The sequence below is a fragment of the Pinus tabuliformis genome, chromosome X (genome assembly GCF_031772625.1).
Source record: "Pinus tabuliformis cultivar Carrire ecotype Pingquan chromosome X, CPIR1, whole genome shotgun sequence".
Taxonomy (NCBI): Eukaryota; Viridiplantae; Streptophyta; class Pinopsida; order Pinales; family Pinaceae; genus Pinus; species Pinus tabuliformis.
The window spans coordinates 1,044,067,844-1,044,073,843 of NC_142308.1; positions in this window are offsets into that span (position 1 = coordinate 1,044,067,844).

The following is a 6,000-nucleotide window of genomic DNA, read 5'->3' on the forward strand; positions in this document are numbered from 1 at the left end:
ACTAGGAACAGGAGTCGCATTTGGGATATTGTATCCTCCTGGAAAACCAGGATTAACCGGACCATACTGGGGTTGCTGAGGTTGTTGATAAGTGTACCCAGGATACGGTTGATACTGGTAAACCGGTTGTTGGACAGCTTGCCCAGGTTGATACTGTCCCTGGTACGGAGGTTGAACAAATTGAGGTTGAGTAGTAACAACCGTACTTATACCAGGTTGACCTACAGGCATCTGGACTGTGGTTTGAATCGTAGATCCAGACAACGGTACAGATGTCTGAGGAGTGGTTACAGGGACGGTAGAAACCGGAGCCGTCGATACTCCAAAAGTAAGTATGGTAGATGTGGCGGTAGTTGCTGTAGCCGTTTGAGATGGAGTACTAGGTGCAATTGGCGGCTGAGTAACTACCGAAGTTACAGGGGTCTGAACACTTGACTGGACAGGTTGCGGTTGCTGGGGTGGACCAGGAACTACAGGTTGTCCTGCTTGAGGTACCGACTGTATACTTGGCTGCAACATCTGTTGACCTTGTGACGGATCCCACACTAACATTCCAGGGTATTGACCCATAACAGGTTGAGGGTACTGAGATCCATAGCCGGATTGAGGATAGGGTTGATAATTGTAAGGTGCAGTCCCATATGATTGCCCTTGAGGTGGTTGATAACTTTGACCTGAGTATTGACCTTGAGGTTGATAACCTTGAGGTAAATACGGGTACTGGGGTTGACCTTGACCTTGAGGTTGGTATCCTTGAGGTTGATACCCTTGGGGTTGATACCCTTGGGGTTGATACCCTTGGGGTTGCCATCCTTGAGGTTGCCATCCTTGAGGTTGATATTGATACTGAGGTTGACCTTGGGGTACATATTGAGGCTGGGGTTGACCTTGAGGTATGTATTGCCCCATAGGAGCGTACTGACCTTGAGGTTGCCCCCCAGACACGAATGAAGTACCTTGAGGTTGCCCCCCAGGCGGTAATTGGCCACCTTGAGGTTGGGTAATGGGAACTGATCCTGACATCATGTAAATGTCTCCTACACTCAATGGTACATTACCACTGTTTCCAACTAATAACCCATGATCAATGGGTTGAGGAGACGCTCCCGCAAAGGTACCAGAAAGAGATTGATACCCAGTAGGAACAGAAGGACCGCCATGTAAAAAAGATTAAGGACTTTGTGTAAACACAGATGACTGACCAGACATATTTACAGGAGTATGAATTCCTCCAGGTGGAAAAGGAGTACGAGGTGTAGAAAAACCTAGCCCAAAGTTGTCTAAATAATTGGTTAACGAAAGGTACCAAGTGGTACTTCTAGGAGGACTGTAAAAAATGGATTCACGCTCCCTTAGATCAAGGGTAATTTGATCTTCAGGATCAGAGACGCCTATTTCTTCCTCTGGAACAAGTTCTTCTATAGCAATCAAACCAACAGGAAGATTTTCGGTGATAATTCTTTCTATTCTCGGTGAATCAGGAACACTAGGAGTCGGAGTAACAGGTTCGGATATTTCTAGTTCTTCGCCTGTATCGCTAGCAGATGAAAAACTACCAACAAGTTCAGACACTGTAACAGCTTCGAGATTATAACCTGTCTCTAAACTTTGGTAATCTGGATGGACTACCAAGGAAGATTCTCCTTCTTCGGGTGAACCTACTCTACTGCCACTAGGAGGAGTTACAAGGACCTTTAAACCTTCTAAATTACTGGGGTCGTCTCGAGGAGGTTCACCCCTAAACCAGAGATTCTGGGTTCGATCCCCAGTGGAGTCACCAATTTGTCACACGGAATCAGTCAAGGGTGCGGACACAGCTGACCTTCCTAGAAGTCTAAGACATTCTAATGACAAACAAAACAAACTGGAGCTATCCTTCTCTAAACATACATTATGATATGAGAAATCAAGTGTTTCGTTCTTACCTCTGTCCAAACGCTGTTGTAGAAGTCCAAGCTTTGTTGATCCGGATGAGCTCCTCCCGTTCTCCAAAACCTGCAATCACCAACAGTCAAACAATTAAATAGCACCTGATTATAACATAAAACAAAGCATATTCAACATATATACCAAGGAGTACATGAAATAACCCATTAACAACAAGCTATTGAGAAGAATGGACCAATTTGCATTAAAGGTAATCAAAAGGAACCATTACAACCTGAGCCTTGGTGTTGTGCAAGCTCCTTCCAGGGTCCACAAGAGTCTTCCTCTACTTTGACAAAGCTCACCCACTTCCAAATAGAACAAGTAAAGATGACAATCTCTCCTCACAAGCTTCTAAATGGGAGTCCTAATTCCTGCAGCATTCACCCTTAGAAATCTATAGCTTTTCAACCTTCTTCCTTCTGGCTCAATGCCTCTTTTTATAGTGCTCAAGAGGAAGTTAATCAGGTCCACCATCAATGGGATAGTCCCCTCTTTGGATGGGATCACTCCCTTATTGATGGGATAAGTTCCTCTTTGATAGGAGTGCATGAACCATCTGGAGGCGCTCAATACTCATCCAAGAATCTTCTAGAATGCTCTAGAAATGACCACAAGTAAGTTTTTGAAGATAAAACTTGCGCATTTTAACCTTTTCAGAGGGACGCACCTGCCCCTTTAGATACAGAGCGTCCTTGGACACAGACCTTCTGAACAAAAGGTGCGTACCCGCAGGCAAGGCATGAGAGAACCTGCGTACCCAGAGATAAACATGTTTTATAAAGACTTTCTCTCTTTCTTGGAGTTTGATATGAATAGTAGAGGCATAAGACTTGCTCAAAAGGGTAGTATGACTGTTGATTGAGCCATACCGACTGTAAATAGCCATGGTGACATTTTTTAGTGTAATAGCGCTACTACCTACAAAAGGCTACAACCTTCTCTCGTTCTCCAGCTTCTCCTGGAAGGGAGCTACAACCCCCTTAGCTCTTGTACTAGTTGAGATACTAGTATGTAGGTGCTGACCTACAGAAGGCTACAACCTTCTCTTTTCTCCTAGGGACCATGTTTCATAAATTTTCAGACTAGATCCATGAATGTCAATCAAACATCAAGTATATCTTCTTTAACCAAACTCCTTTGTACAAACAAATACTGAATCAACCAATAACTTCTCAGAATGTTGTAACCAGAAAAGCAGTACCAGTAACCAAACACCAATTCTGAACCCAGAACATTGTAGCAATAAACAGAAACAACTAAAACATATTTCATGAGATGTACGCTACTTCAATATAAGGGACCTGCAAGCATATGCTTCTGTATTGAGGCAAACCAGCGTATATGTTGTTTTCAGATATTGAACCAACGTGTATACGTGTCTCTGCTGCACTGAACCTGCGTATAGATCTATAAAATATAATTTACCCTTTTCACAGATCAAAGATTACACAAAGATACTTCAAGCTGCCTTAAGATCTTGACCCCTCAATAGAACTTATCCTTCTCCTTGCACTTAGGTTCCTCCTTGATTTAGATCTAGTTATGCACCATAACCCAATGATAGTATTCTAGATCTTTCTCTTCATAAGATATTCAATACTTCAGTTCATACCCTTGCCCAATTATCTCCTTCCCTTTTTATAGTCTTAGACATTACTAAAACCATGGTCCAAAACCTTTGAGAACCAATACTAGGGACCCAATACTTGGGTTCAACACTTTGGATGCAATACCAAGGACCAAAACCATAGGTTCAAATATGTCGGACTAAATACCATGGACTAAACATAAGATTTCCCACATGTACAGGCTTTTCTTTGCATGAAAGTGCGTGCATACGTATACGCACCTTTTGATCAGTACAACCGCGTGTATACGCGATTATGTTAAGAGGAACTTGCGTTTACCTCATTTTCTTTCATTTTGAGAGCCTGAACTATGATCTACCCTTTGAGTGTGTTGCCGTCAAGGACAACACCTGTGCCATAGTGTCAAACCTGTGTCATAAATCCTTTGGTAATCTCGACGTAATTTGCTATAAATCTTCTCAAGAAATTTGCCTTTCCTTGGAGACTTTGAAGTTGACAAATGGAAGATGGGGGAGGCAATTGAATTATTTCCTCAACCTTGAAAGAATCAACTCAAATCCCTTTAGTCAATATGATGAATCCTAACAACCGACCAGATGTAACCACAAAAACACACTTATTCGGATTCAACCGGATTTTATAAAAATGACATCTCTCAAAAACTAACCGAAGGTGGCTTGGATGATCGAATCTCTTTCGAGAACGAGCAGCTAATTCATCCAAGTATTCTTTGATAACATGTTTGATGTCCTACAAATCATAGGACATGGCCCACTGAAAAGTAGCTCCAACATTTTTAAGACCAAAAGGCATCTTCTCGTATGCAAACGTGCTCCAGGGACAAATAAAGGCTGTCTTGTGCTGGTCCTCTAGACGGGTAGTAATTTGATTGTAACCAGAGAATCCATCCACAAACAAAAAAATTTCATTACCCACACATTCATCAATAATTTGATCAATAAAAGGCATGGGGTAATTGTCTTTTGGAGAAGCTTTATTCAAATCCCTAAAATCGATACATACTCGGATCGTTCCTTGCTTTTTATCTATCAGAAATAGATTGGAAACCCACTCTATTAGAGGAACGAGGTATATGAAACCTGCCTTAAGCAACCTTTCAACTTTAGCTTTAATAGCTATTGCTTTCTGAGGATTGACTGGTCGAAGCTTCTGACAAATAGGTTTGGCGTTTTTGTACATCTTGATCTCAAGCTGGAATATAGATGGATTAATTCCAGGAATTTCCTCATAAGACCAAGCGAACACATCTCGAAACTCTTTAAAGAGGTCAGTGTAAATTTGAATTTCTTCAGGGGAACAATCAACTTCGATGAAGACATTTTCTATAACGTTAGGATTATTAGAGATGTTTATGGGTACAGTTCTTGAGATAACCGACATATTACCTTCGACAGATAATTGTGCTGGAGCCAAAGGGTTTGAAACTGTACAAACATCACTAGTAAGTAGAATGGATAACCTAGATTCAACTTCATGCAATGGAGGAAAAAATATGAACAATGATGTAGATCTTCCCATGGTCGATCCACACCATCATTGCCTCCAATATTGCTTCTTCAGATGGTAAAACTATATCCAAGCAATCTAGAGCTGAAGTAGAGTTGAGGGTCCAAGTTGGAGCCACATCGCCATCTAACTCCTCTTGTGAAAAAGGAGTGGGATGGTTGTCTGTAGAGTTAACAATAGATTGATAGCTAAGTTCTACTGCAGACATTGGAAATGCCATTCCACCAACTTTCGCTCCATCTAATGTGGTGGTAGATGAAGGTAAGGTCCAAGGGTTTGAAAAATAATGAGTTCGAAAGAACTCTTTCTCTGAAGGCCCCCTGGAGGATGAAATTCATTGATTCTAGCTGTGGGAGGAGGAAGGTCAAATATACCTATTAACGAAGAGTACATCCTAACTCCTAAATTATCAATAGGTTGATGGGGATTATCCACCAATGGAAAGGTAGAATCTGAAGTTGTGTGGGAGTCACCTGGAGAATAATCTAACTGAACAATTTTAACAATTCTCCCCTCATGAGGAAAACAGAGGATGTTGAATAAAGATGAAACTATTGCATCCATCTCATAAATCCAATTCATTCCTAAGAGGAGGTTATAATCCAGGTTGGCATCAACGATTTCTACCTCAATGTCTACAACCTTTCCCCCAACACATATAGGAAAGGCCAGGATAATTCCGTGTGGCCTATGAGAATGTCCATCAAATTCTGTCAAGAGAGTCGATGAAGGAACAACTGAAGGTGATCCAATGGCCTTCCAACATGACATAAACATTACATATGTGGAAGCTCACTCATCTATAGCTGTCCGAAAAATATTGGCTTTTCGGTAAGTGGACTTTATCTAGAAAGCCATATGGTAAGGAAGTCTCTTTTTGACATTCAACATATCAAAATTGAGCACTAAAGAATTCTTTGGATCTACTGCACTGATTTCTAAAAGCAAAGCACTT